The sequence below is a fragment of the Podarcis cretensis genome, assembly GCF_951804945.1.
Source record: "Podarcis cretensis genome assembly, chromosome: 9".
Taxonomy (NCBI): domain Eukaryota; kingdom Metazoa; phylum Chordata; class Lepidosauria; order Squamata; family Lacertidae; genus Podarcis; species Podarcis cretensis.
In genome coordinates this window covers 36,854,527-36,876,115 of record NC_137178.1, presented here as the reverse complement: position 1 = coordinate 36,876,115, position 21,589 = coordinate 36,854,527, and the positions used below count along the sequence as shown (strand labels likewise).

Here is a 21,589-nt window from a genome sequence, read left to right as displayed (position 1 = left end):
TATTTATTTAATTTTTGTTGAATTTGTTTAATTATCTGTTATCCCTCATTTACTATGCTACATTCTAAATTTATTTATTTTTTAAATCAGAATTCAATACATTTCCAGTATTTATAAGTACATTCAGGACATGGGATTACTTTTGAAAATTAAATGCAACATATGGATTATAAATGAGCATGGAGCCCGAGAACTCCAAAACTGAGTTATGCTACCACCAGACTCCTTATCTCTTTCACTTTCAGGGGAGGGCAGTTCTCAAGGTTATGAGTAATTAGTATTAGGAATGGAGATAAGGGAGCACCTGGGAAGCAGAAACAAGGAGAAGGTCAGAAGTCAGAGCTCTGCCCACTGAGGCTCTCATGTAGGAGGACCTACCAGGACTGTGAACTCCCAGACTGTTGCTGAAAGCAAATCCCTAGACTCACATGAGCTCAGAGACACCATGTTCCTTAATTCTGTGTTGCCCACCTCACCCTCCCAACCACTATCTTTTTTTTTTTTTATAAATATTTATTAAGATTTTTTAAAATACAAAATGCAAAAATAATAAACAATATAACATAAATCATAACACATTTTTCAGAACTTCTTTGGACTCCCTCACGTCTCCCACTCCCACTTACATCGTTATAAATTTTTCCCAGCAATTTATCATCTTGTTTATATTCTTAAATTTTGTTCAGTTAATTTAATCTATTCTCCACAAATTTTATATTTCCCTCAATCTCACTTATCATCAATTTCAAATCTAATTTAGTGGTAGGCAATTATTTATGATCTAGCATCCTTCTTAACCTTCAACCAAATTACAATACTTTTGTAGATAAATCTTGAATTTCTTCCAGTCTTCTTCAACCCTCTCTTCTCCCAGGTCTCGAATTCTGCCAGTCATCTCGGCCAGTTGCATATAGTCCATCAGCTGCATCTGCCACTCTTCCAGTGTGGGTAGATCTTGAGTTTTCCAACTCTTGGCAATGAGTATCCTTGCTGCCGTTGTTGCATACATAAAAAATGTTCGGTCCTTCTTTAACACCTTCTGGCCGACAATGCCCAGAAGGAAGGCCTCTGGTTTCTTAGTGAAGGTATACTTAAATACCTTTTTCAACTCATTATAAATCATTTCCCAGAAGGCCTTCACTCTAGGGCAAGTCCACCAGAGGTGAAAGAATGTTCCTTCGTGTTCTTTACATTTCCAACATTTATTATCAGACAAATGGTATATTTTGGCAAGTTTAACTGGGGTCATGTACCATCTATATATCATTTTCATTACATTTTCCTTCAAAGCACTACATGCAGTGAAGTTCAGCCCAGTGGTCCACAACCTTTCCCAGTCCTCGAACATAATATTATGCCCAATATCCTGAGCCCACTTTATCATAACCGATTTAACCATTTCGTCTTGTGTATTCCATTTCAGCAGCAAGTTATACATTCTTGATAATACCTTAGTTTTTGGTTCTAGCAATTCTGTTTCCAACTTCGATTTCTCCACCTGGAACCCTACCTTTTTGTCATTTTTAAAAACTTCTTTAATCTGAGCGTAATGTAACCAGTCTCGCACTTTATCCTTCATTTTCTCCAAACTCTGCAATTTCCAGTTATCTCCGTCTTTTTCTAATATTTCCCAATATTTTGGCCAATTGGCCTCCATATTGGGTCTTTTTCGGGCCTTAGCTTCCAGGGGTGAAAGCCACCTCGGGGTTTTATTTTCCAGTAAGTCTTTGTATTTTGTCCAGACTTTAAAAACTGCTTTCCTGACAATATGGTTCTTAAAGACCTTATTAATCTTAACCTTATCGTACCATAGATATGCATGCCAACCAAAGGCATTGTTAAACCCTTCCAAATCCAATACGTCAGTGTCTTCGAGAAGTAGCCAGTCTTTTAGCCAGCAAAAAGCTGCGGCTTCATAATACAACTTTAGGTCTGGCAGGGCAAAGCCCCCTCTTTCTTTCACATCAGTTAGTATCTTAAACTTAATTCTGGGCTTTTTGCCCTGCCAGACAAATCTAGATATATCTCTCTGCCACTTCCGGAAGCACTCTGTCTTGTCCACAATCTGCAATGTTTGAAACAAAAACAACATCTTTGGCAATACATTCATCTTAACAGCAGCGATTCGGCCTAACAGAGAAAGCTTCAATTTTGTCCAACTATCCAAATCTCTCTTAATTTCAGACCAACATTTTTCATAATTATCCTTAAATAGACTCAGATTTTTTGCTGTTATGTTTACCCCTAGGTACTTTACTTTTTTAACCACAGTTAGTTCCGTTTCTCTCTGAAACTGTTCCGACTCTGCATCTGTCAGATTTTCCCCCAACACCTTAGTTTTCTGTTTATTTAGTTTAAATCCTGCCACCCGACCAAAATCTTGGATCAGTTGTAATACTCTTTTTGTACTAGATTCTGGCTCCTGCAGGGTCAAAACTAGGTCATCTGCAAAAGCTTTAAGTTTATATTGTTTCGCTCCGACCTGAATCCCTTCCACCAACCGGTCCCCTCTAATCATATTCAAGAGCACCTCCAGAACTGATATAAATAACAAAGGGGAAATCGGGCAGCCTTGTCGTGTTCCTTTTTCAATTTTAAACTCTTCAGTAACCACATTGTTTACTATCAATTTAGCCTTTTGTTCTGAATATATTGCATCAATCCCATTCTCAAAACCCCGACCCACTCCCATTTCTTTTAAATTTCCCTTCATAAATTTCCAAGAGATATTATCAAAGGCCTTCTCCGCATCTATAAAGATTAACACTGCTTTTGTATTTATATCAGTTTGCAAAAGTTCCAAAATGTCAATAATGTTCCTTGTATTAGCAAACATGTGTCTACCTGGGAGAAAGCCTGCCTGGTCTTTATGAATTACTTCATTTAGAACTTTTTTTAATCTACTTGCCAAAACATCTGCAAAAATTTTGTAATCCACATTTAAAAGGGAGATGGGACGGTAGTTCTTGAGTTGCGTCTTTTCAGCTTCCGATTTTGGTATCAATGTGATGAAAGCTTCCTTCCACGATTCCGGCGCCCTCCTCCCCTCCATAATTTCATTGCTAACCTCCATCAGTGGTTGAATCAAATGGTCTTTTAATATCTTATAATACTTGGAGGTTAGCCCATCTGGCCCTGGAGATTTGCCCGGTTTCATGTTTTGAATGGCTTGTTCAATTTCTTGACATGTTATTTTACTGTTCAGGAGAGATCTATTTTCTTGTGACAACCTTTTAAGTCCATTTTTCTCCAAAAATTGTTTTATCTCGTCCTCATTCTGCGGCCCTTGAGTATATAATTTTTTAAAGTATTTCTGGAAACACTTTCTAATCTCCGTGGGGTTCTGAATATTTCTTCCTTCAATTTCCAAATTTGTAACTGTATTCAATTTTTGTCTCTTCTTCAACTGCCAAGCTAGCAGTTTCCCACATTTGTTTGCCGATTCAAAAGTTTTTTGTTTCATTAATTTAATCTTCCACTCTATTTCCTGATTTATCAGTTTAGAATACTGTGCTTGATAGAGTTTGATTTCTCTCAAGATCGGCAGGGACTTCGGGTTTGATCTTAACTTCTTCTCTAATTCTTTTATTTTCTCCAAAATCTTATCTTTTCTGTCATTTTGTATCCTCTTCCTTGCCGCATTCTGTTGTATCAAGAACCCCCTCATCACAGCTTTACTTGCATCCCAAATAATTCTTTTTTCCACCGCAGTGTTCATATTTATCTCAAAGTAATCCTTCAATGCTTTCTGGGCCTTCTTAGTAATCTCCTGATCTCTAAACAGATTGTCATTCACTCCCAACCACTATCTTGATTGTCGAGCATAGGGTCGTAGATCTATAGAGAGGACTCAGGTGGACAGCCATGTTGAGCTATACAGTATAATCTCCTTTAACATGAATAAATCTCTAGTTACTAGGAATGCTGCCCCTGCTTTTTGGAATGATATCCCTGTTAAGATAGAAAAAGTGCCCACAACCCATATTTTTCAAAACCAATTCCGTTTCAACAAGCTGGATGTTTGCGTTAGGTGTCCATTTTGTATTGCTTTTAAATCTACCTTTAGCTGTTCTATGATACGTTTGTAGATTGTCTTGGGACACATTTAAATGGATATATTATTAATAATGATAATAATAATGTGGTGTGGGTGTTTGCTCAGCTGTTTCTGTCTTGATTTTTCCTTGAGCCTTGTGTGTTTACGCTTCTTTGGCAGTCAGGCAGTCAGCTTTTCCCTGATGCAAAGATGTCTGAAAAGATGGTTGATGATAGCATCCATGTCTGAAGCTAACTCGTGCTTAGAGATTAATTATTCAAAATGACGGATGCTTTAAACTGGTGTGATCAATAGTGTTATCATAATACACAGTAAAGGACGAGTCATCGCTGAGCTAGAATGTGGGAATTGGTTTTTAATTTGTTATCAAGGAAATTAAAATAAGCCAAAAATGAACATAAAATATACCCAGCAGAGCCAGGAGACATCAATAGCTATTGCCTTCAATTTCTCCTACTTCATCCAGGTGATGTTTAGCTTTCTGCTCTTAATTACAATTTTTCATGTTATAAATGCAGTAGTGACCTGGGTGTGACAGCAACATAAAGAACTCCAAGCTGATCCTCGCAGAAAGGGTATTTTGATCTTATTGCCCCCAGAGAGTTCACAAGGAAACTGCTGCCTTTTCCAATGAAGATTGATAACTACTAATGAAAAGCAGAAGGGGGCACCTTTGTCATTACAGTCCCTGTAAGCAAAGCCAACTAATAGAATAGCAGTTCTGACTGTCACTGGCAGTGGTAGCCTTGGCAAAGCATGGGCAGAGGATGTCCCAAGCTATATTAATTCCTATTGGCAGCAATTTTGAAATGGTATACCTCTACTGACTATACCCTGAAGAACAGTTCCCTGCAGACTTCAGAAATATTGCTTGCTGTCAAAACAAAGGGACAGAGGAGATGCTGTCATTATGCCTCAAGAAGCATTTCCCATTTACTTTAAGCACTTCTGCTGCTAGGAGAACCAAGCTAGCTATATATCAAAGGATAATGTAGACTTGAGGAGTATGGTCTGGCTGATCAGAAGTCACATAGCTGGTGCTCCAGTTTATATGGTAAAGAAGAAGAGCTCCTGAATGTCAGTCACTGGGGAACAACAATGGAAGAGGGCTATTTCAGGCTTCCCCAGAGCTGACCCTACTATTAGACATGGTGAAGCAGCTGTCTCGGGTGGCAGATGAGGGGAGTGGCGGCAAGATGTTGGAGGACAGAGCTCTGCTATCCTGTCACCAGGGATGTCCAAATGTCTTCTGTACACGCATTGAGGAAGGGCACTGCCTTGTCCTTCGCCTTAGGTAGCCCTGGGATTCCCATTGACATCTAGTTGGCCACTGTGGCAAACAGGATGCTAGACTTCATAGGCTTTTAGTCTGATCTGGGAAGGATATTTTTATGTTCCTTATCTCCTCCCATCCATCCAACACACAGCATCACATGTGAGACAGACATTCCATGCAGAGTCCCAAATATGCAATGGACAGAACTGTGGGACCATTCTCTACCTTTTTTAAAGGAATTGCACAAGTATAACAGATCTGTGATGGAAACTAAAAACGACCTTGGATATGGTAAAAAGCCTAAACCATTTGACTACTGTACTTCATATTGTTCTACATCACATCAATATTAATGTGTGATTTGACCAAAAAAAAAGTGCTCTATTAATTAGTTTTCTTCACCTTCATTCTTATAAGTGCATTTGTCATTTAGAGAACATTGTTATGCTGTGTCTCATTCACTACGTTTATGTATACCAAATCACTCAGAAATAATGTGTTTTTGGGGGGAGGGGAGGCAAAAGCATATGACACAGCACCAGTAAGGTTAATGGAACTCTCTGTTACAATTTCATTATCATCTGTCACTCTAAAAAATAATAATCAAACTTTATCTCAATGTCTTTTGAGTTTTGGCAAATCCCAAGGTAATCATCATTCAATGTTTTATTAATAAGACTGGCAAAGGAGGTGATGAGAATTACCCAGCCACGATAGGCAGAGCTTAACATTTCTGCCTACTATAAGACCGTTGCAAAGGGAAGAGGAGAGCTTTGATAAGTGTCTGGACCATCACATTTCAAAGAGGTACCTGAAGCCATACAGCGGTACCTCGGGTTACAAACACCTCAGGTTACAAACACTTCAGGTTACAGACTCTGCTAACCTCAGGTTAAGAACTGTACCTCAGGATGAGAACAGAAATTGTGTGGCAGTGGCGCAGCAGCAGTGGGAGGCCCCATTAGCTAAAGTGGTGCTTCAGGTTAAGAACCGTTTCAGGTTAAGAATGGACCTCCAGAACGAATTAAGTTCATAATGTATTTGCAAGGCCACTTACACAATACCTAACAGCACTTCAGTAGATATGGCCAGCTTAATACATTGGACAGGGAGAGGGGGGCTATTGTCCTGTGATGGTGAAACCCAGAATGCACCCAAAGCTTGATTTTTAGAAAGGAAGTTGGGAAGCAAAAAACAAACAAACTTTCCTACAGGCAGTCCCTTAGTTCACAACTGAAGTTTGGAAGGAGCAAATTGAGCCAAAGGCTGAAAAACATTGAAAATGCTTAGGAAGAGGGAATATGTGGCCCTCCAGATGGTGTTGGACTCCGACTCTCATCAGCCCCAGCCAGTGTGGCCAATGGTCAAGGATGATGGGAGGTGTAATCCAACAACATCTAGAGGACACCAGGTTTGCCCATTGTTGCCGTCGGTAAAACAACTAAGCAGAACATGTGCCTATAATACTTCAGTATACTTATTTTAAGAACAATTTTGATTCTACTTACAAGCTGCCCTGTACTTTGTCATTCTGAAGAGTAGACAGCAGGCTTGAACTTAACATGCTGCACTGTCAGAAAATATACTGCTTTAATCAAATCTGAGCTCTAAAGTTTCTATAGGGGAGGTCACATTTGTATCCCACATTTGTACATACATTTGTATGTATTAACAGCCCCAAGTATTAACAGCCCAGTGACACAGGCTAGATTTAGAAATAGTTATTAGTTCAAAGTCACCCAGTGAACTTCATGAATGAGAGGGGATTTGAACCCAGGCCTTATCAGTTCCTGACTAGTATTTAAGTCACTGTAGCAAAGTGGCTCTCCTCCAGCTGTTGTTCAACACAGTTCTAAGAACTCCTACTGTTTTGTGCTTCTTTTAAAATGTGCAACATGTTTTCTTCCCTCTAACCTATTTGCAGATGTCACTTTAAACATTATTTTCCAAGGTTTTATTTTTCCATAGAAAACAGATGTCTGCAATTATCTCTGCTTTGACCTCTGAGACTTATCAAAGTCAAATAGGCAATCATCCAATCAGATGAGCTATCATTACCAGAAGAAAAGTAATTATAATCTGAATATGTTTGAACATGATTATTATAAATCTAAACTGTTGTACTTCTGATTGGGATTGAACTGAAGAAATTATCATTTTATAATTCAAATGATATAACTTCATTTGTTTTTGTAATTTTGAAGAGTAGAGAGCAGAATGATTTAATAATGTAATCCTTTAACTAGGAACAAAGCATGCAGTGATATCTCTAAAGCCACAGAAAGATGTCTTAATTAAAGAAAAGAGCTAAAATCAGACAAACCACAAAATGAGTGAATGGGGTTTCTGGAAACAATGGGAACACCAAGTACAGAACATTTTCCCCTTCTTCAGATTATCCAGGAACAGCTGAAGCAGTGACATAGGCAAAGGTTTGGATAAACAGGAGTTCTAGTTTCATAGGTTCCATGAGTAGCAAAGATGGCCACTGTATAATCTGGTAGTCTATTCTATTCACATGCTTTTGTCAGGGCATCCGAACTAAACACCCAGTGGCATATGAAGGTCAGCCTTCGTCAACCTGGTATCATCAAGGTATTTTTTTTTAACTCTAGGCCAGTCTTTACCAATCTGATGCCGCCAAATGTTTTGGACTACAACTCCCATCAGCCCCAGTTGGCACACTCATGCTGATGGGAGTTGTAGTCTAAAATATCTGGCAGGCATGTGTTTGGCAAAGACTGCTCTACAGCATGTAGCTTGGGGGCTGAAGGGAGGAGGGGAATTCAGTTTAGGAGTAAGCATCTTAGAGGCCACTTGTGTGAGATAACATTAATCACCTCGTCATCCCAGTAATGGTTGGATATGTTTCTAGAGCCTCATCATTTAGGAAGGGAATGTGGGGAGCCTTTTTCAGCTGAAGGGCTGCTGTTCGTTTTGCATAACCTTCCAGGGGCCACATGCCAGTGGTGGGTGGGGCCAGAGACAAAATGGATGAAACAATGAATATAAATTTTACCTCTGTGCAGCGGGTTACTTTTACACATACTCCTACAGTGCTCTCTATTCTCCTTCCAAGGAAGTGAGAAGCATGATCAAAGACACATTCCAGCCAGGCAGAAAGACTGGATGAGGAAGGGCTCAGAAGGGTGCATGGCCTATGGAGGGTCCCAAGCGTCAGATAAAGAGACCTGGAGGCATTTGGCCCATCACTGTCACCGCCAATTCTCCTCAAAGCCTCTTAACATAGGTTGCAATGCAGGCAAAGTAACAGTATTTTTAGGTCTAAATGATTTCAGTGGGAGAATTAAGCATATCCTTAAATATTTTCCATTGAATTTGGTGTTGTTGAGAAGTGCCCTTTTGTATAGGTCTGAATTCTACATCAGACCATCAGCATAGTGGAACCACAATTAAGTCAACATTATGAACCTATTATCCAGAACTTTATTCCAGAGATCAAGCTATTGCCCAGGTTCTTAATGATAGTTATGAGCTTCAGATTTTACATACTCAAGCGTTCCCCAGAGACCATATGGAACAGATTTTGCAGCAGCATCCTTTTGACCACAGTGCTAAGAGGGCAGGGAATACAAAGGTGGCTCTACTGTCATATCCAATACAGGCTTGAGCTGACAAGGCAGAAGGAAGATGGCAGGGAAAGTAGTGAATAGCACCAGCATTTTTTCTCCACACTAAAGGCAGTGCTGTAGCCCCCCCCCCCCCCGCCTGCATATCAGGGATATTCCAGCTATCCACCCTGAAGTCTCAGGTGTCATGATTATTTTTTATTTTTAAGTAAGTTTTTCTTCTTTTTAAAAAAACTTGTGCTGATAAAAGCAAAAAGATGCAAACAGGATTCTGCCCAGTAGTCGACTAAGAAGCATCTCATCTTGCCTTCCAGAGTTCTGGGTGCAGAGACACCAGAAAAACTGGCAAGCACTAAACAATCCTTTTCATGTTTATCAAAATGTAATTGGGTATGGTTAATATTTAGTGCAATTAAACAACTTTGAACATATTGACAGAGGCATACCTTAGGCTACCTTGTGCACTAGGCAAGGAGCCGTATCGGTGCTCCCACGCACATAAGGAGCTGTATCAGTGCCCCCCCATCACTTGCTCCCTTGACAATGAGATATATTGGTGCATCTCCCCCCCCCCCAAAAAAAGCAGCAGAGTGGCCCAGGGAGCATGTGGATGGGCGGGCAGTCTCCTAGCCACTTCAAACCAGAATGGAGAGGTGTAGTTTTTGCACATACACCCAGGCCTATGCCATTGGTGGGGGCCAACCTGGGCAACCCCTACATACGAATATTGGTCAGGTCATGGAACACATACATCATTGGCTCCTGACAGAACCATCAGTGGTTTTGATTGGTTCTGGTTGAGGGCTCTGTATGACCAGAAGTGAGAAAGTTCAGGCCACAGAGTTTGTGCTGTTAGCTGCCTCAGAGGGCTCCATCACTCTATATTAAGCAGTATCTCATTTGTTTGTTTTAGTATTTTAAAACTGCAGACTGCCTTGGGTGCCTTGGCAGAAAGGCGATATATAAATGCAGCAAGTATACAAACAAAGCAATGAAAGGTCACAATTCTTAAAGTTCTGACCATTCTGGGTTCATTTCACACACACCAGACTCTTCCTGCCCGTAAGGCCCCTCCCCAGGTTTGACTAAAGGGATCCACCAAGTTATTGTGCTTACATGACAGTAGTGTGGACAATAGCATGTGCTATTGTAGCAGAAAAATTGAGAGTAATTAGAATGCAGTTGGGGAGCATTTCAGAGTAGATGAGCAGATAAGTCCTCAATTTCCTAATGCCTGCTAATTTGGCAGAGCTGCCTGCAAATTCTCAAGCCAGAAGGAAGACTTCTCACCCTCATCATCTTTGACAACTGATAACTCACCATTAATGATTTAACATGTAGTAAATAATTTTATCTGTAGATTCAGGTAGGTAGCCATGTTGGTCTGACGCAGTCAAAATAAATTTAAAAAATTGTCCAGTACCAACTTAGAGACCAGCTATTGTGTATCTGAAGAAGTGTGCATGCACACGAAAGCTTATACCCAGAACAAACTTAGTTGATCTCTAAGGTGCTACTGGACAATTTTTGAATTTTATTTTTTTGAATTTTTGAATTTTATTTGTAGCGATGGACTGACCACAACAACTTCTTGTTCAATGTGAAAGGTCAAAAAATGAGTCAGGTAACCTGCTTTTCAAAGCATGCTCATAAATCTCTTCCATTCCAACATATCTTTCTGCTTAAGAAATTCAGCTTTATGATTTAATTAACCTTTAGTTATTAAAGAGAACCAGTATAGGATGCTTCATGTGGGCTGTGTGAAAAAATAAATTTAATATCACCAAGAGGTCAAGATTCAGACCACACTTTGGTCAGAAAAACAGCAGTAGTGCTTCATTATTCACCTCAATTTGAAATTGCTATGGCTTCGTTTTCACTGGAATGTCTGGGCTGTGCCACTATAGATTGCAAGAAGTGGCTTGTATCATTTAAAACTCCAAACATACAAACAAACAAATCCCTCCATATAGAAAGCTAGATTCTAGGCCAGCCTTTCCCTGACATACTAATTTATTTTTATTGATTGATTGATTATTTAATTTCTATACTGCTTAATATATTTAAAATACCTAAGCGGTGTAAAAAAAAGGGAAGATTTTCAAATATAACAGAAAAAGAAAAACATCCAAATTTAAAACCTAATTTTCATTGGCATCCTTCCAGGACTTCCCCTCCCCTCCCCCTCTTGTATTCCAATTCTTTCAAATAGATTCAACAAATTCTTACCCCAAATTTTAAAATTATTTATCATTGACCCAATTTAAAAAATATTTTCCCATCCCCTAAAATCGACCTGTTCCCTTCCACGAGTTCCCCTCTTTAATATGCAATACAGATTAAAATAAACAGAAAAATAGAAAAAAGAATAAAATGTAATTTAACACCCTTTGGATTCCAAATTTCCCTCCCCCCTTTCCCGGTTGCGTTCCCAATGTCCGTCAATATCTACTGTCATCCTGGAGCTCCCACATCTAAACCACAGTCCTTCACCAGTCCGCTTTGCTGTCTTTTTATTAGTCTTTGCCGTCTTTTGGTCATCTTTGATTTCACATGTCCAATCTTGGAAGGAGTCTATCTTCCAACTTTGTCCAGTTCTTGTTATTCTTGTTGTTCTTGTTGTTCTCTCTCCTCCTCTTTTTTTTTTTTCCTGCTCTCCTGCACAAATGTTCTAATTCCAAAAAGCTTCTAATTCCTCTGCAGAGGCTTTGTTATTCAGGAACAAAACATTACGTCAAGTCCCTTCCATTCTTCAATAGATAAATCTATTGTCTCCTTTAGTGTGTAGACCTCTGTAGACAAAATAGTGTTCCATTTCTGCAGTTTCCCAGGAGATAAAAAGTCCTATTCAAATTCGATGCCAACAATACTTGTAGTGTCCCACAGCTCCTCTAGAGGGATTATAGTAGCTCAGTTTCCTTCCCGATCACACCCAACAGTCAAAGTAACTTATTATTCCTTGTTTTAAACAATTTATATCCAATTTGTAACAAATGTGACCAGCAAAGTCCTCGTAACAAAGTTCTCTTTTTGTTCTTCCGCTTTGACAGCTCCTTTGACAGTTGTCAAAACCTCTATTTCTCCTCTCCCGGCGCTCTTACGAATCGCTCCCGGGGTTTCCGGGGGGGGGGTTGCCTTTTAATTCACATTCCACTTTTCTCCTCCAGCCCAGTCTTATAATTTTCCATCGCGAAGTTAATAATTTTATCAAAAAAAGGTTGCACTCGATCTTAGTTGTCAAATCCTTTGCTTTAGCTCCTCTACAACAGGGGGGAGGCTGACTTCCTTTTTGCACCTCCCCCGCTCGCTCCGAATTTAAAAAGAATTTTTCCCCTTTTTTAATCCAAGTTCCAATTACTCACAGGTTATTCTTTTAAAGTCCAAATTTTCAATGGAAGAAGTCAGCACTCTCTGTTGAATGGCATGCGGCTTCGCTCGGCAGGGGAAGCAGAGGACTCACAGCACCACCACCCCCCCCCTGTTACCCGCTCCGCAGCCTTTAAAAAGGCTTCTTCGCGGGTCGGGGGGACACAAACGGTGCCCGCCGAGTCACCATGCCCATGGGTTTCAGCGCCCATGGTTTTTGAGGGTCCCCGCGTCGCCGGCGCGGTAGAACCCAGCCCCTGCCGAGCAGGCTCCCTCCGGAGCTCAGAGGGAGTCCGCCATTCGGCGATGGTGCCAACCCGGAAGCGACAACTGTTGTATTTTTGTATGAAGGAAGTAATATGAGCCGCCTCCTGCTATCCAGACACAAGTTTGGTACCTCAGTGAGAAACAAACTTATTTCTTGTTAGTGTAAATAATTCACTCAATTGTTTGGAGTCAATATAATTCACATCCTTGTATTTTCTGAGCTACAACAACATAAACATACTAATTCTAAGCCAGGGATTGCCAGTGTAGTGCCATCTAGGCATTGCTGAGCTCCAGTTCCCAACTGTAGAGCCGGAAGGGACCACGAGGGTCATCTAGTCCAACCCCTTGCAATGCAGGAATTTTTTTGCCCAATATGAGACTTGAACACACAACCCTGAGATTAAGAATCTCACGCTCTGCCAACTGAGCTATGCCATATACATTGGCTACCCTTGATCTAAGCTCTTTGGCATGTATCACATTAAGTCACACTCTGATTAGACTCACTGAGATCTATGGGTATAAGATGGTCATTGCTAACTTATCCATACATTTCTGTAGATCTACTCTATGACTTAATGGGATACAACCCCATGATTCTGGTTGCATTTCCCTTATGTATTTAAAATGGTATGTTCCTCTTTGTGAACATACCTTCAAAGTAGCTGCTGAGTTGTGACATAATAACATTACAATCAATATAAAACAATCCTGCTTGAATCCGGTTTCTCACAGGCATCTGGTTGGCCAGATCCTGAGAACAGGATGCTGGACTAGACGAGCCAGTGGCTTGATCCAGCAGGCTCTGCTCATGTTCATCAGTCAAATGCCACTTGTACTCTGAGTGTACTATCTGAAACTGCTTTAGTTCAAGAGCTCCAGGACCTTACATATTTAGAGCATTACAATTATGTAATTTCAGTTTCCCTTAGCAACAAGAAGAAATTAACAATGCAAAGCAATGTAGGATCCCAGTTTGGGAAAGACCAGCTGGGAGATATGGAAACTTCCTGCAGCCATAACTGCCATGGAAGTACTTTTAAGTTGAACAGGAACCTTGGCAAATTAAGGGATTGTCTAGGCTAGGGTTTGATCACGTTTATCCTGTTTGGGTTTGCTTTTTCTCCAAAGGGAGTAATTTAGGTTTCTGTAATTTGGGGGCATTGCATTTCTTTCTCTGTAACATTTACATGTCTTATACTCTTCCTTTTATCTTTGCAAACTTATTATTTCATAAAAATTTGTGTGATCTCACATTATTTTAACACTCTCATGCTTATAGCTTTAACTTCCCACTATTTAAGGAGGTTTCAGAAAGACCCTAGCCAACTTCTAGAGGCTGTTTGATCTGGTTTGCTTGTGCAGTTTTCTGATTTTGTGCAAATTTGAAGAATCAAGGGGGGGGGTGTATATAAGCATAGCTCCTCTGTTCAGGAGCACACCACAATTAGTGATGAGCATAGCCAGAAAACAAATGAAAGCATTGAGGAAGTAGTGGGCATGGAATGGAGAGTTGCAGAAAGTGACAAGTTATTCACCCACCCCAAAACACTGAGGCAAATTTTCTGTGACTCCAGCTGGATCAACTTGGAGACTAATTGTCCACAATTTATCAGATTATTCAGGCCTGAATTTTACAGGAGATAAGCATCAGGCTTGGTGTTGTCCAGGGGTACCAACCTGAATATAATATTGGGGGAGCCTAGTTAAGCCCCACCCAAATAATCAATCACATGACACCGTACAAGCACCATTTGAATGGCAATGCCCATCAACCTTGGGGGGGTCAGTCCCCTCAAATATTTTATTGGGGGAGCAAAAGACCCTTCGGCCCCCTAGGAGTTGGCTCCTATAGTGTTGTCTGAGGGTAACTGAGGGCGAAAACACAGTAAACTCTGGTGTGGACAAGATGTAAGCCCAATGAGTAAAACCAGCCTCCCTACTTGTATGTCATCACATTGCATTCCATATTATTTTCCACATGATGAAATATATATATCTCTGGGTTTAAAGATGAACACAGTGTGAGTAGAAATTATATTTAATTCATTGGGGTGGGGTATGGAATCAGGAATGTTTTAAGAAGCAGAATTCTGGAAAAGAAAAATGAGGCGAGTTTGACATACTTTGCAGGTAAGAGGTTTTGCTTTTACTCAGGATTCCGAAGTGAGCTTTTGCAAACCTTTCAGATGCCTAGGGGGAAAGCGGGGGTCTTTTGTCCCCTGGAGACCATGATCCACTTAAAATTCACCCAACATGACTAGCTGCCGTAGCCTTGCAGTAATTGTGTTTGGCCAGTAGATGGAGCAGCTGCAGCAGGTAGCAGCAAATCTGTAGGGACACTCCTAAAGCATTCAAAACAACGGAGCAGCCCAGCTCCCTTGACTCCCCCTTTGCTTGTCAGCAGCTGGACGCCTGACAGGGACTGGGGAAAAGAGCAGCATGGGAAGAAGGAAGAGGAATGGCGCTGAGCCAGCGTTCAACACAAAGAACCAGCAGCAGGTTGAGACTTTTTCCTGCACAGTGTGTTTCCTGCTGCTGACAGCTCCAACTCAAGGTGGAGAATGGGGACCCCTCTGCCTCTTTCAGGGCACAGCTTCAGGATCCTAAAACCTACAGCAGTCAGGATGGTGCCAAAAGGGTGTCAGCAAATACGGGTGCATGCTTGTAAGAACAAAGAAAGGCAGAAATTCCAGGGGACCTCCTCAGTCCTTCACTTTTGAGATGGAGGACATAATTCATGCCTGGGACTAGACTTGGATTTGCTTTTTAATGCCCAGGTTCATGGCCTATAGCTCAGTGGTAGAGAGCATCTGCTTTGCATGCCAAAGATCCTGGGATCAATCCCCAGGATCTCCAGGAAGGGCTGGGAGAGAACCCAGTCTGGTACACTGGAGAGCCACTGCCAATCAGTGTTAGACAACCCTGATAATGTACCTTCCTGTCTTCCTAAGAATGTTTCTAAATGTGCACAGAGTGCCTTCATGCAGGAGCAGACAGTGACTACAGACATCTCCCATCACTTACAGAATGAAGGAGAATGGCCTTTTGGAGGGGCTTGAAGCAAGGGTTGCCATATTCCAAAAAGTAAAAACCAGGACTCCCCTAGCTGAGCTTTTTTTAGATAACCCCCAAATTGTTGAGCTTTTTCTTCTTCTTTCAGAAACTACTTGCCTAAGATCCAGGAGAAAGTGCCACCTTTCGGAAATCCCTCCCGACCGTCAATTCCACCTTTGAAATCCCGGTAATGTAACGCAGCCCTACTTGAACCTGACATCTTTGAAATTAAGCACTGTCTGTCTCCACTTTAAATCTATCTATTCCCTGCCTTTTCAGAATAGACTGAGTATTCAGCAAAGTAACTTTGTGAGAATAGGATATGGAGAAACGTGGGGAAGGGCTGTAGCTCAGTGGTGGAGAACTCTGCCTTGCATGCAGAAGGCCCCAAATTCAACCCCAGGCATCTTCAGGTTGGAGATGTCAGGAGAGCTGCTGCCAGTCAGTGTAGAGAACACAGAGCTGAATGGGCCAGTAAAAGTAAAAGGACCCCTGACCATTAGGTCCAGTCGTGGCCGACTCTGGGGTTGCGGCGCTCATCTCGCTTTATTGGCCGAAGGAGCCGGCGAACAGCTGCCGGGTCATGTGGCCAGCATGACTAAGCCGCTTCTGGCAAACCAGAGCAGTGCACAGAAATGCCGTTTACCTTCCCACCGGAGCGGTACCTATTTATCTACTTGCACTTTGAGGTGCTTTTGAACTGCTAGGTTGGCAGGAGCAGGGACCGTGCAATGGGAGCTCACCCCGTTGCAGGGATTCGAACCGCCGACCTTCTGATTGGCAAGTCCTAGGCTCTGTGGTTTAACCTACAGTGCCACCCGCATCCCTTGAATGGCCCAGTAGGACTGGCTTAATATAAGTAAACTTCCCATTTTCCTATGTGCCAACATACTTAGAGTTGCCAACTATATTTCCATTCCGTGTTTTTTTTTAAAGGTTGTGTATGACAGAACTCGGAAACACAGCTTCATCTGCCAAACTTCAACTGGTCAACAGCACAGTGCAAGCTGCCTGCCAGACAAAAGTAATAGCAACCTCAAGTGCAGTGACACAAAGGTGCTTTGCAAAATGTTTTTAAATTGTCTATATTGTACTGCAACCAGGAAACACTAAACAGAGATCAGAAACATGTGAGCTAAGTGCCCACTAGCTGGGAATGGGGCTGCAACTCAGCAGGAGAGCATCTGCTTAGCGTGAAGAAAGCCTCAGATTCAATCTCCAGCTTCTCAAGTTAGCGCTGGGCATGTCCTCTGTCTGAAACCCTAAGGAACCATACTGCCAGTCAGTGTAGGCAATACTGAGCTCAATGGGTTAATGACTCCTGTTCCTAACACACAGCGGAGGAATTATGTGCAGCAACTGTCACAGTACAATCCTAACCATGCTACTCAGAAGTCAGACCTACTGTTTTCAGAGAGCCTTACTTCCAGGTAAGTGGGGATGTGATTACAACCTAACATCTGTTCTTAGATGATTCATTTATAGCAACACATTGCAAATACTCTTCCAGTCTAGTTCACATGGGATGGGAGACGTTAAAAGAAGAATCAAGTTAGGAAACTTTGCTATGAGCAGAAAAACTCACAGGCCATAGCTGGGTGGAAGAGAACCATTAATAAATGTGAAACTCTGAATTAAGATTCCATCTCACATTAGACAGAACATGAATTCAATCTTACTCCTTTTTACAATGAATGTAATATTGCATCAGAATAAATACAGTGGCTTATGAGTCGCTTACAGAGTGCACTATTGCTACCAGGTATGCTTCCAAAATAAGAAAAGGGGGGATGGACTTACTTTGTCTGACCTAGTTCAGTCGCCATCATCGCCATCCATTTATAATCCCTGGACTCCCAGTATCTTCAACATGGTACCTATTTTACAGTGTATAAAATTTACACCATCAAGCAAAATCCCAGTTTATATCTACAGGACTCTGAATCTCCATTTAAATAAGACATTAGTAAGCATAACATCAGAAAACCTTCCATTAATACTGCTTCGGATCTCCTGCCTTACAGAGCCAGTGATTGAATTCTCTACCCCCACAGGAAAAATTAAAATATGGCAGATAATATTGTCTTCTCTCAGTGATTCTGTTTTCTGCTGAGACTATCATAAGGAGTGCTGTGTTACTTTTCTCTGAAAACAGCACAGAGGAAAATAACACAACACTTCATATAATGTCTAGTTGCCCAAAGTCCATTGCAGCCAAGAAACAGTTCGTGACCTCAGGGCATTTTTTGTCAACAATTGTCATGGCCGTTACAGGTGTGGCATGGGAGGGGGGTATTTTTTAATTTATTTATTTTTTTGCTTCTGCTCACCTCTAGAGGCTGGGAAAAAGTTAGGCAATTTTGTCCATGGTGAGGTTAATTGGTCCCACTGTCAAATTAGCACCAATTGTGGCTGCTCATAACGCTTGCAAAACCTGCAATGTGCAGCTTGCGCCAAGTAATGGTGGAACTGGTGGCCCTGTAGATGCAGTTTGTCTACCGCTCTCATCATCCCTGTTCATTGGCCATTCAGGCTGGGGCTGATGGGAGTTGGGAGTCCAGGACCGCGGGTTCCCTATAGCCACACTAGCTCCTATTATCTATGGGTGCATGCATTTGCTGTCCCATAGGTCAATTACTAGGGCCAGAGGAAGGAAACCACAAACAGGAAAAGTTAAACACCATCCCACTGGCCCTAAAACAGAATCCACAGCACATGGGATCTCCAATTTCCTTGCCCTAGTTAATCTTGTTAAGTGTTGCAGTGCAAGATAATGATCCTGGCATGCTTGGGGGAGAAGGGGCTTTGCTCCTTGCTCTGAAAATTCTCCACCTCTGCTATGGAGAAATGCACCCACTCTATCATAGGCCTGCTGTAAGAATTTCCGTGCAGAGTCAGGCTCCTAGTCCATCTCGCTCAGTCTTCTGCGCCTGCCCATAAAGAGCCAGGCAGGCAAGCCAACAAGCCGGAAGGGCATCGTCATAATATCTTCCACCTGCTGCTTATTCCCCAGTGCCTGGTAGTCCAAAGTATAATGCCACTGAGCAGGAAGCTTGCAGAAATAGTGCCAACAACAAGGAGGCTGAGTGCTTATGTTGGTTACAGCAGAGTCACCCTGACTTGGCAGCAAGTGCCGCAGAAGGAGCTTGCATGCCTGTGTTTTAAGCAAGCCAGGCAAAGCCAGGAGACCAAAGGCAGATTCCGGAGAGGTGGCAGAACCGCCTTGTCCACTTAACACCTCTGTTGGTACAGCAAACACTGGGAGTCACTGCTCTTGTTTACTGAAATATTGAGAGGGCTTCCTGCAGCTTATCCACTGTAGCAAAGCCCGGAATGGGGAGGAGGGACGGGTGGGGGGTGGCTTTCAGTCTCTGGGCATGAAGATTCTGTTTGGATTGCTCTCAGACAACCCTTAACAGCTGGTTATAATTATGTGCTGCAGCTTCAGAGGAAGTCGCTGGCTGTGGGGAGTGTGCAGCGCTTGGCTGCAGATCAGCTGCTCTTAAGGGTACAGCTGAGAGATGGAGACTCGGAACAGTGGCACTGAGTGGAGGGGAGGGGGGAAGCCTAATTATCTGCCACTTGAGAGCAGGGCTCCCTTGTCGAGTCATTACATGTTGGTGAGAGTCCCTCAGCATACATATACCCTAAATGATGTTCGAATGAAGGAAGGGCCGGGTTTGGCTGCCAGGAATCTGTACCATGGAGGATTGAAACTTTTATAAAGAACAGAATCATATGCTTCTATCTGAGAGTTTTGTTTTATTTTTCTAGCCTGTGATTTGATTTAAAGCTTTTGGAAGAAGGGAGAAAATATCCTAGTAGGGAGATGTTGTTGGAATAGTGACTTCTGGCCTTAATGTTTCAAACTGCACATCTATGAACAGCGCTCATGAAAATGTAGCTCTTGTGATTCTCACCAAAGTTCCTAAATACTTTCCTGCACTTAATTTTTCCTTAGATTTATCTCCCCACCTCCCACTCCCTCACTATCCCACTCTGTGTTTCACACTGAATTGTTGGAAGGTGCAATCCTATACCCTTATGCCTGGGAATAAATTCTACTGAACATAATGGGGCTTACTTCTGAGTAAATGTGTGTAGGATTGCACAATAAATCTCTGAAGCAAGATTTTAAATACTTTGGCCCACTTGTCCAAGATCACTTTAAAACCAGGCATTATTGGTAACTCTCAAAATTCTATTGACACTCTGTTTTATACTGCAATTTGGATGGAAGATAATAGTGTTACACACAGCTCCAGTTTCAAATGGCACGATCCTATACGTGTGTACTGAAAAGAAAGCTTTGTTGAATTCTACAGGACTTACTCCCAGGTAAGTGTGCACAGAACTTCACACTAATTGCACAAGCCTAACTATGTCTACTCAGAAAGGGGTGTACTCCTGGGTAAGTGGGGTTGGGACTGCAGCCTAAATCTCTGCAAATCAGTATATCCAGTGAAAGTGATTAGCAAATCATTTATGTAGTTCCTAGGGCTGATCATGCAACATGAATTCTGTTAATAAAGAATGTAACTAAACTGTACTACAGAGACATACTGTTTCTTAAGTTGCTTTCTAAAAGTTTTATTGTAATAACAATGAAATACGTTTTTGATTATGCAATAAATTAATAATGCTGTATGTTAACATTCCAGGTAACATTGAACATTTTTTAACAGTTGCTTATAAAATAAAATGTAATATACATTTTCCTGCGGAATTACATGGTATTTAAGGAGTTTTATTCATGGAAGACAACAGTTGTGCTTGCACATCATTGTAAACCATAGTTATTTATTTTCTGTGAATATGCAGGTGGCATCCAGCTTGACCAGGAGCAACAAACCACAATACCTGGCTTAGTAACAACATACATGGAATTTGGAGCCCAGCTGTTTTCATATCATTGTCTGCTTCACTAAGTTATTTGCTTTTTAGCTATGTAGTTTGAGATGTTTTAATCACAAATTTGTAATGGGTGTATTTTACTGTGTTCTGAATTGCCAATAATAATTATGTAATTTAAGTGTTACTTCTATCAAACAAACCATGATCGGTAAGCCCAATAACAAACCTTGTTTCCACAGTGGCCTGGTTTGCATAGCACAGCAAGTAAAAATATGGCTTCCCAGGACTGTGCAAAGGATGGACTCCTGGAGAGTAGCTTGTAGTCACTTTGCTCCTCCCCAGTCCTTTTTGCTCCCACATTGTACTGAACTAAGTCAAATTATTGCTGTGTTATCCGAACCGAGTGCGAGTGTGGTGTAGTGGTTAAGAGCGGTAGACTCGTAATCTGGTGAACCGGGTTCGCGTCTCCACTCCTCCACATGCAGCTGCGGGGTGACCTTGAGCTAGTCACACTTCTCTGAAGTCTCTCAGCCCCACTCACCTCACAGAGTGTTTGTTGTGGGGGAGGAAGGGAAAAGAGAATGTTAGCTGCTTTGAGACTCATTCGGGTAGTAATAAAGCAGGATATCAAATCCAAACTCTTCTTCTTCTTCATGGTTAAGCACCGTCCTCACTGGCCATGTGATCGTCTCATGCAGGGTAAGTCATTTTATATGCTTTATGATTTACCATTATGAGCAAATCTGGCCATACTCTCCATTGCAACCACTTACAAATCCAGTTATGATTGAATTTATTTAATAACCTAGTAATCTCTGTTAACAAAGTGTTCAACTTAGTTGGTCTCTAAGGTGCTACTGGAAGAATTTTTTTATTTTGTTTCAAAATGTAAGTTTACAGGAGCAAATGAGATTGCTACATGCATAACTGGGAAAAACAAAACACAGTGACTAGTGATTTCTCTTTAAAAGCTCTCCTGAGCCTGAAATAAATATTACTTCCTCACTGGCAAAGTACAGCATAGCTAAAAGCTCAGCTGGGTGCATGGCCAACCCAAGGCATTGCATGCTGCCTGTTAAGTACACAAGTTTGCAAGGAAAGCTAGCTTTTGTCCTGCTA

At 41.5% G+C, this 21,589-nt stretch overlaps 1 long non-coding RNA gene across 1 annotated transcript in view; it reads left to right on the top strand.

The window, feature by feature from the left end:
• Positions 1-18,039, top strand: part of LOC307223521 — a 33,447-nt gene extending 15,408 nt beyond the window's left edge. Inside the window, exons 2-3 of the long non-coding RNA XR_013842121.1 lie at positions 15,723-15,803; positions 16,553-18,039. This is a non-coding gene — a long non-coding RNA (uncharacterized lncRNA). The remainder of the gene's footprint in view (positions 1-15,722; positions 15,804-16,552) is intronic.
• Positions 18,040-21,589: the final 3,550 nt, after the last annotated feature.